Raw genomic sequence first — 10146 nt, forward strand, 5'->3', positions numbered from 1 at the left:
ATGTCAGCATACACCTTACCTGACTAACCAGGTATGTTTGAGTCAGAGGACAGAGACACCGAAATAGAGATGCAAACTGAGGCAGCCGTGGCCTACTGGTTAGCGCTTCGGACTTGTAACCGGAGGGTTGTCGGTTCGATCCCCGACCAGTAGGAACGGCTGAAGTGCCCTTGAGCAAGGCACCTAACCCCTCACTGTTCCTCGAGTGCCGCTGTTGCAGGCAGCTCACTGTGCCGGGATTAGTGTGTGCTTCACCTCACTGTGTGTTCACTGCGTGCTGAGTGTGTTTCACTAATTCACGGATTGGGATAAATGCAGAGACCAAATTTCCCTCACAGGATCAAATGAGTATATATACTTATACTTATAAAGGGATCAAAAGAGTATATATACTTATACTTATATAGGGATCAAAAGAGTATATATACTTATACTTAATACTTATACTGATACCAAGATGGAGGAAGGAAGATGGAGCACCATTTATATATATACGTGTGTGTGTTTGTTTTTATGGATGTGTGTGTGTACAGTGTGTGTGTGTGTTTGCATGTTCGTGTGTGTGTGCGTGTGTGTGTAAGGGCCAGGCTGAGGCCAGAACCCTGGGGGTGGTGGTGAGGTTGGGGGGTGAGACAGAGGCCAAAACAACTCCATCCCTCCGACTATTTACGACACCTCTAAGGTTTCAGCACTCTGCCGCAGCACTTGGGAGCAGGTAGAACACAGAGGATACCCCCACTCTCTTCTAAAAAAAACCCATACAAATCTGACCCCAGCATCTTCAACTGGAGAGATAAAGCAACAGCAGTCTTAAAGCTGCAGGTCCAGACCATAAAGAAGAGAAGCCGAGCGGCGCAGGGTGGAATGGAGTGGATCGGACCCCGCGGCCACTCTCCTCGCCAGATTGATTCCAGACACGCTCGTTTTATGGTCCCGGGAAGAATCTCCGTTTCGCTTCTCTCTCTCTCTCTCTCTCTCTCTCTCTCTCTCTCTCTCTCTCTCTCTCTCTCTCTCTCTTCCCTCATGCCACGTCCATCACCTCATCCTCACAAATCAAGCGTAGACTTTACATCTCTTCTCAGTCGGTCTGTTCTTCATCTCCCGCATTGGATGCATATGTCTTTAGCATCCTTGGGCAATGCCACTATGCTATTGGACTTAATAGGAGAAGATGATGGGGTGCCTGTCGTTATTATTTGGCTCTTCACAATGCTAGTAGCACGCTCTATTGACTTGAATGGGATTTCCCAACATTCTGCAGTCAAATATGCACCAGTAATAAAGACCGCTGAAACATATAAATGACCGCTGTCAATGGCAACGAGTTTTGTGCCTTTGATTCATGTCTTTCATATCATTAGTAGTCCATTCGCTTATTCCAAAGAAATTTCATCATAAAAGTGAAAGTCAGCAACTAAGACGTTGCCATGCAACACCTGAAACTGTCAAGTTCTATTTGTGTGGTGAACTATTTGTTTTCTCAGCGGAAACCACAAAACGGTAACAAAATAAATAAGGTAACACTTTACTTGACAGTATCGACATAAGAGTATATATACTTATGAACACATGACATTGTCATGACACATGAACCCTAACTCTAACCCTAACCCTAATCATAATCTCTAAACTTAACCCTAAATCTAACCCTAACCCTAACCCTATGTCATAAAAGTTTATGACTTGTCTATGATATGTTCATGACAGTGTCATGTCACTCTTATGTCAATACTGTCAAGTGTCTGTGAAGTGTAAACCAAAAAATGTTTCCATTGTGTGAAATATCTTTTCTCGGTTTGGTAAGTAGCCATATAATAAGTGGGATAATGTAATGACAATACATTGTCCCTTACTTAACATCCTTGGGCAATGGCACTATAGCCTCGTAATCCAGACTCCTGACTTTTCTTCTCTTCATGCAAAGAGTCTGGCTAGGCGTCATTGGCAAACGTCTTCTTCCTGGTGGGTGGACACTTGTTTGAAGTTTAAAATCAGTTCCTTTAAAACAACCACTAACATTTGGTAATGACGGACAATAACCGGGGGGGGGGGGGGGGGGGGGCTCACCGACATCGATAGGCTTGCAACTTAAACATAACCGCTCTCAGCTACGCCCTCTGTTCGCTGGTTTGTTGGTGGCTCTCGGTTGGTTTTCTACACAAAACATTCGTTGAAAGCACATCTGTGCCAGCGAAATGAAATGGGCTCTTTGCACATACGGCTCGTTTGTTTTCGGTGGAGACAGGTGTCTTTGAACATGCTGCTATTGTTAATGTAATTAGTGTCTACACAGAACTCAGCAAGTTACAATAAAAAAGGATTTATGCAAGTTAAAATTGTTATTATTGTGCAAACAAGATATTCAGTGTCGGAGTGAAGATGTTAGGAGCAGAATATAACAAAAGATTTGCTGCATTGAGAGCCTTTCGTGCAAGTAGCCCATTGAGTGGAAGTACGTAGACAGGCGGAGCCAGCCTAATGCCACTATGCTATGGGACTTAAAGGTTGTATCAGCGATGGTGGGGTAACGTCACTTCTGTAGACATTCAAACAAAACAGAGAGCTAGCTCACTACTCCCTCCCCCTCCCTCCCGTGCAATTGAAACTCTCCTGAACGCGCATCTCGTCGGTTTGGAACACTTTATTTTGCCTTTGAGTGGTTGGCAACACTTGTTGTTAGCAATTGTTTTTGTGTGCAGATCTCAGAGCCTAGGCTGCCTACAGAGACACGTTTTTTTGACGGCCTGCATATGGGACAGACAGCTAGCGAATCGTTAGTAAAGATTAGATGAATGTGATAATTTATGTTTGGGCATTTTTTGGGCCTGCAATCGCTGATACAACCTTTAATCGGAGAAAGAGAAGGAGGAGGGGTGGCGTGTTTACCGACAACATCTTTTATTGTCTTCCTGACATGCTGGTGTCATGTGACCCATGAATCACAGATGTGTCATAATACACGCAGACATTGTCATGGGAACCAGCGCAGCTCCCTGGAGACATGCATCATCAATCATCATCAATAGAGAGGCTACGTGTTGACTGGGGATGTCACACATGAGACAGGGCTCACTTGTCCAGGGGCGCCTGCAGGAATGAATGTTAGAATGTTATGGTACGCACACCCATCTAAACCCCTCCCCTTACAACAAAACAACACATTTAGGTTTGTGCCTTAGTCAGCTAAAAGTAGCCTACATAGCAGGGCTGTAGTACTCGAGTCCGGTCTTGGACTCGAGTCCGGACTCGAGACCGTTTTTCTATGGTCTCGGACTTGTCTCGGACTCGCTAGTATTTGGACTTGGTCTTGTCTCGGTCTCGGCCACTGGTCTTGCCAAATATGGCTTTTGGTCTCGACCGAGTCCAGGTGTCTTTAGGGCCATCAAAATTAACGTGTTAATCGCCGCGATTCATTTTGAAATACATAATGCGTTACAAAATATTAACTCAATAGTGTTTACCTTTGTGGGGGGCTGATGTCACGTAACGGAAGCCGCAAAACCTAAAACCGCAAGCCTGAGAGTTTATTTTACTGTCTGTGGAGTTAGCTGAAGATAAAGAGGAACCAACATTTAGCCAAATAGTAGCTTTACTGCAAACTGCTTTTCACTCTTGTTAGATAACGTTTACAATGTCAAAATGCACCAACTGCAACAGTTACATAAAGATGATACTTTTCGGCTCCTCTCCATTAAGATCCAACTTGAACGTATGCTACTCCATTTAATTAAGAGCGCGTCTGAACGCACACGAGAAGGAGAGAAAACGATTGGCAGGCTCCAGATGGCTTGTCGTTGTTGATGATAATTGATATCTCCTTTTTAATATAAGAAACTTATAAAAGGAAGGCAACAAAGACGAGGTTAGAGGAGATTGCGGATTTATCCGATTTCCACTACTGACCAGTTATAAACATGTATGTAGGCTGCACTCACTGTGATTTGAAAAATGGACAAAAATATGAAGAGTTGTCTTTGCCTTTGTGTAATGGAACTGGTGAGTCTTGAAGTCTTCAATAATTTGTTTACATGAAGCACATATTATGCCGATTGAAACACATTCCATTCAGATAGCTAGGTGACTGGCTCAGGCTCATCATTCACTTTTAATTGCAAACAGAAAATGTCTAGCTAGCATCATGTCATTACATGCTTCTATTTCCAAAGGAATGAAAACTGTTTATACCAACTTAATATCATGCTTATCATTGTTAATATTGTACAATACATGTGGTACAAACAATATTAGAGCTTGTGGACTAGCTATAGGCTATATTTCAATGGAGCTGGTAAAAAAAAGATCATTATGAGAACGTGGCCACAATGGGCTTAAAGTAACAGTGCACAATTTACAAATGAGTTAAACAGCATCATATGTGTAGTATTTCTAAAGAAATGAATACTTTAAAACACAATTACTGTGTCAGTATTATCATTTAAATAATATAAAAGTGTTTTACTTTTACCTTTGTGGTTACTCATTCATTTTGTGATTTATGTTGAAGCTTTAGTCTTTAGGAACTTTTTAATTGCGGTTAATCGAGATTAATTCATTTCAAAATATATATTTTGAATCGTTTGACAGCCCTATAATAATATTGGAGAAGGGGAATGGCTACACTTACAAATCCTGGGTGTGTTCACACTGTTTTTGCTTTTAGATAATAATAATAATAACCCAAAATGATTGTCTTGATACTATTATATTACTTTTTCTGCTGTAAGTGCATGTTGTGTGTGATGTCTGTATGCTCCCCTTGGGGATCAATAAAGTATCTATCTATCTATCTATCTATCTATCTATCTGTTCTAGTTTACCATTATGTATGGCTCTAAACAGCGTGTGAGCTTTAACATCAGTAAGCATTCATTCAGTATCATACTCCAGCTCTAATGCTAATGTTTTGACAAGCACACCAATTGCCTACCTTGTTCTTGTCCATCTGAAATAACTCCTCCAGCTTTGCTGCCTCCATCCTTTCTGTTTTCGTTGTTTACAAAAAAATGTCACATCCATGATGGCCTTGAACTCTTGAGTTACTGTAATGAATTACTGTAACTTAGCACTGTGAGCTGGTAACCAACAAGTAGCCTACAAGTTCTGTAATCGCTGCATGCGTGCAAGCGCTATCATTCTCCCTCTTGCTCCCTCTTGTATAGTTCTGCATTAAGTTGATTTTTATAACGTGTTTACTTTACAGAAATAACATGCTGTCATGCAGTTAATGGGATACTGTGCAGAGTTGGGAAGTTATGGTAGGTGAACTTGGTGTGAATACACACACATGGGGAATTCTCTCTCTTGTTCATGAGTAGCCTTATAGTACGCACAGTCCGTACGGCTGTACACCTCGGACTCAGACTTGTCCACACACTGAAAAATGTCTCTGAGGTTCTGTCCCCATAGCCCCTATTTTCTCAGTCAACCAGCATTATTATTTTTGCATGGAATAAAAACAGTCATCTGACAAATTCACTGGAAAAAAAAAAAAAAAAAAAAAAAACTAAACTAAAACTAATTTTAGACTAAAATTCACTGGCATGTTAAAAGCTAATCTCTACAATAGTTAATCACACACAGAGATATCAACTCACTTTTGCAAAATCAAGTCAATGACTTTATTGTTATCACACTTTTGTGTAAACACACACTGTCACAGATCTTACTGCATTAGTTCATATTCTCTAGTGTAACTAAAAGACAGTATAACCGTGGGCAACCCTCTCCCTGGTAGCACTTCAGGAATGGTCCTGCGCTGGGATGGGGAAGAGGAGGTTTTGGGGGGGTATAACAGGTTCTATTTATCTTTCACTTTCCACTGTGGAAAAACTCCAATGGCCGTGTGGGCCATGGTGTTTATACTGTACCACTGGATCCTGTAGGAGGGGAAAGACTTCAGTCAACGGACACAGAAAGGGAGCGGTAAGTAGTATCATATTTTCCTATTTTTGAGAGTTTGAAAGTTTTGAGAAATATTGAACAATATTTTTTATTATGCTATATAAACTTCTATATTATATGATGAAAATATTTCTTCCCTCACAAAACAGTTGAAGTACATAACAGATGAAGATTGTTAGTGTTGACAAGCATTCTAAACATTCCAGAGTAAGTCCCAGCAGACCTTTTCCCCCCCAAAAGAGCAGGTGGTTGAATGTATGAGAAAAGGGGGTTCTGAAGCGTAAATGATCTCTCAGTAAATGACAGTGGACTAATAAAACAGTATGGTTGACACCCTCCTCTCCCAGTGAACACTGATCTCACTGAGGTGTATTTTCTGCACGTTTGCAAACAACACAGTACCTGCTAATTTAGATGCCCTTGTGTGTCCACTGTAATACGAGGAAATGTACATATCAAGGTAATGTGACTAAATGTCAACACACTTTAACAAACACCTTTTACATATTTATAACAGGGATTACTGGTTTCATCTCAGCAGCAAAAGTGTTCCCCTATTTACACAGGCAAATGCATTGACCGAAGGATGTTAAGGACAGAGAGGCAGCACTTTACGAAATATCTTCCTGATTCCTTCCATATGTCTCATAAAACGAATGCACTGAAATGCAGCAAGAAAACAGTCTCGAGACAGTGCACAAAATGCCTGTAACTTCCCCGCTTTGAATTGATGGCGTGCATGTTTGCCGCCCTTTTCCTGAATTAAAGCGTGAGCAAATAGTGTATGATAAGCTGCAAATTGAGTCACGCAGCCTTTATAAATTGAACTTGACTAGCCAATAAACTCCTCTATCCTGACCGGCAGGTCGACCCGGGGTCAGGCCCCTCTCTCCAATCAAGAGAGACTGATCCGGTGCCGTGTTTTGCAAAAAAACACAAACGGTGAAATTCATACTTCAACAATGTCAGCTCGCCTCCACTCTGCCGTCACTCACCGGAGGGGTCGCGCGGGTTCAGCTCTGGCAGCTTTGGAAAAGCAGAGTAGCGTGAGAGGAAGATCCAGCGTAGCGTAGCGTGTACGCGCGGGAGAGAGAGAGGAAGATCTAGCGTAGCGTACGCGCGGGAGAGAGAGAGGAAGATCTAGCGTAGCGTACGCGCGGGAGAGAGAGAGGAAGATCCAGCGTAGCGTAGGGCGGGAGAGAGAGAGGAAGATCCAGCGTAGCGTACGCGCGGGAGAGAGAGAGGAAGATCCAGTGTAGCGTAGCGCGGGAGAGAGAGAGGAAGATCCAGTGTAGCGTAGCGCGTGGGAGAGAGAGAGAGGAAGATCCAGCGTAGCGTACGCGCTGGACAGAGAGGAAGATCCAGCGTAGCGTAGCGCGTACGCGCGGGAGAGAGAGGAAGATCCAGTGTAGTGTGCACACGCACGGGAGAGAGAGGAAGATCCAGTGTAGCGTAGCATAGCGTAGCATAGCGTGCCCACGGGAGAGAGAGGAAGATCCAGTGTAGCGTAGCATAGCGTAGCATAGCGTGCCCACGGGAGAGAGAGGAAGATCCAGTGTAGCATAGCATAGCGTAGCATAGCGTGCCCACGGGAGAGAGAGGAAGATCCAGCGTGGCTTCCTGCTCTCCCTGACGCCCATGTCTTCTTCCTGCTCTCCCTGACGCCCATGTCTTCTCCCTGACCTCAGAGTTTTCAGGGCACGGACATGTTTGCTTCTCTGCTTAGTGCCGCGACAACGGTCTCTTCTCCTGAGGGCATGTTTAGACGCCGCCGGTGCCCATGGATGTGGCTTGGCACGAGGCATCAGAGAATCTCTGGGTGCGGTGCGGCTTTAGCACCAACTCATGGGCCTCAATGCCAGCAGGAACATTTCAGATGTGTTTAACCAAATAAGCACATTTAGGAGAGGGAGAAAGACTGAGAGAGAGAGAGAGAGAGAGAGAGAGAGTGTGTGTGTGTGTGTGTGAGCATCTTTGTGAATGTGTGTGTGTCTGCTGCTTTCTACTTCTTTAGGTTTATGGTCTAAAGAGTTTCTTTTCACTTCCTCTGTGTACCTGATAACTTGAAGAGTAACCTATGTGTTGAGAACTGGGACAAAAACTGTCATTGACATGTGTAATGTGTAAAGTCCTAGTGGTTTTTTCTTGCCCTTATTTCTTGGCAGTGAGGGCATGAGTTACATAGAAAACCAACTGCCTTCTTGTCAGTCATGAACTGTGGTTTGAGTGTGAAAGACAAACAGGAAAGGTGAGAGACAGGTAACTGCCTATGCTAATTCCATTAGCATCGACGCGTTCTTGGATGTAATCCCTTAAAAGCATTTGCTGACTCCTCAGACAACGTCTTCAAAAACCTGCACTTGGCTGAGCTCGGCACGATTTATTAAATTACTAAGAGATTACAAAGATTACATGAGGCTAAAAAGTCTGTAAATATGCTGATATGTACAAGATGTTGTCGGAGGGTTGTGTGTTTGTTCATGTCGACCATTTTCGGCCATTTAGTGCAGGGCCATTGTGGTTATCGGACCATGTTTCTGCTTGACACAGACTTTCAAATCGAGTTTCCCTCAGCCATAAGCTTCAAGCTTCCCTGCTAATGCATGGGAAACAAAGACATTGTCAATACATTTTTGCTATGGCTAAAATCAAAACCGAACTGTTTCACTATTTTTAGCAAGTGTCACTGTATTTCGGTTTCAAACAGAACATTCTGACACATCTCTCACCTTTTAATCATGCAACGTTAACCAAATACATAGATAATTAAGAGACTCTTCCTCTTTAAGTGACCTTATGTTTATTAAATGTTTTAAAGTGACTTCATATATTTGTATCTAATTTCAAAAAGGCACAGAGAGAAGTTTTACTCGAACACAACCAGGCATAAAACACATCCTTTTCCTTCCTCTGCCTTTTATGTACAGTATTGGGTTTTTATATAAAAACCTAAATTAGCTTTGCAGTATCTGGGCGCGTTTACGAGCTCGCGAAACGGGCCGGCCAATGGAAACGACACCCTGGATCTTACACATGCCCGTTCCTGCAGTTAAACACTCCAAGGTTCCGCAGACCCAAAGAGCATTAATGAGTTTGCCAAATCAGCAGACTGCACTGTTGTGCTAGCTTTTCCGCTCCAGGAGGGAGTATAAAGTTTAAGAGCCTTTTGCTATCACTGACCCAGAGAGAGCAGCCATTTGCTGAAGAAGTGGACCACTAATTGCATGGAACAGTGAACAGTGTATGTGTGTGTGTGTGTGTGTATGTGCATGCATGTGTGTGTGTGTGTGCGTGTGCGTGTGTGTGTGCATTAACAGAGACACATTTGCACATGTGTGTCTGTAAGTGTGTGTCTGTCTGTCCTTCTGTCTATCTGCAAGTGTGTGTGTGTGTGTGCGTGTGTAGACTTTGGTGACTGCACTGTGACACCTTTGGCAGTATGGTTGCAGGAGGACAGGGCCTCTAATTAATGTCAGCACTATGGCGAGCCCTGGATTTATGGACGGTAATGCTATACAGGGAGATCTGCTTAAAAAGCCCCACGGCCCCATATTATACAACTTGTCCGTCTTTCACACTAACTTCAACTGTAACCGTAGAGCTTTAGCTGACACGAAGGACATATGGTTTCCAAAGAAACCATTAGACGAACACTTGGCCCCAAAACACCAGCCCAAAACTGCTGCCCTAAACACACACACACACACACATATATGCATACAGACACTAAATCCCGGCGGTCTCCTCCCACAATAAAATGATCACACTGCTAAAGTACTAGCGCTGTGCTGCAAGATGCAGTGCTGGACTGGTCGAATCATTTGCAAGAACAAGAATTTATTGGGCCTGGTGCTTTCACAGTGCCACAGTTTCTCCAGTGTACTGGAGTATGGGGATTCACAGAGAGAGAGAGAGAGAGAGAGAGGGAGAGAGAGAGCAGGGTTGGGAGAAAGAAATAGGTAATGGAACCGACATGCAGAAAGACAACACAGAACATCCCGCAGACAGAGAACAAAAGAGAACAAATTCAGCATCCAGTGGAAGTACTGTATGTTGGAATCCATTTTTATACGGAACCTTGTGTTCTTTAGAACCAGTTTCAGGTTCCATAGTAGAATCCCCCCACTTCAGAGGGGGAAAAAAGTGTTTTAAGAGGCTCTAAGTTGTCGGTGCTATCTGCAGACGAGCCCTCTGACCTTCAGAATAGATGGACAGAGTAACAGCGGTCATTAAGCCCTGAGCCTG

Source organism: Alosa sapidissima, chromosome 16 (genome assembly GCF_018492685.1).
Source record: "Alosa sapidissima isolate fAloSap1 chromosome 16, fAloSap1.pri, whole genome shotgun sequence".
NCBI lineage: Eukaryota > Metazoa > Chordata > Actinopteri > Clupeiformes > Clupeidae > Alosa > Alosa sapidissima.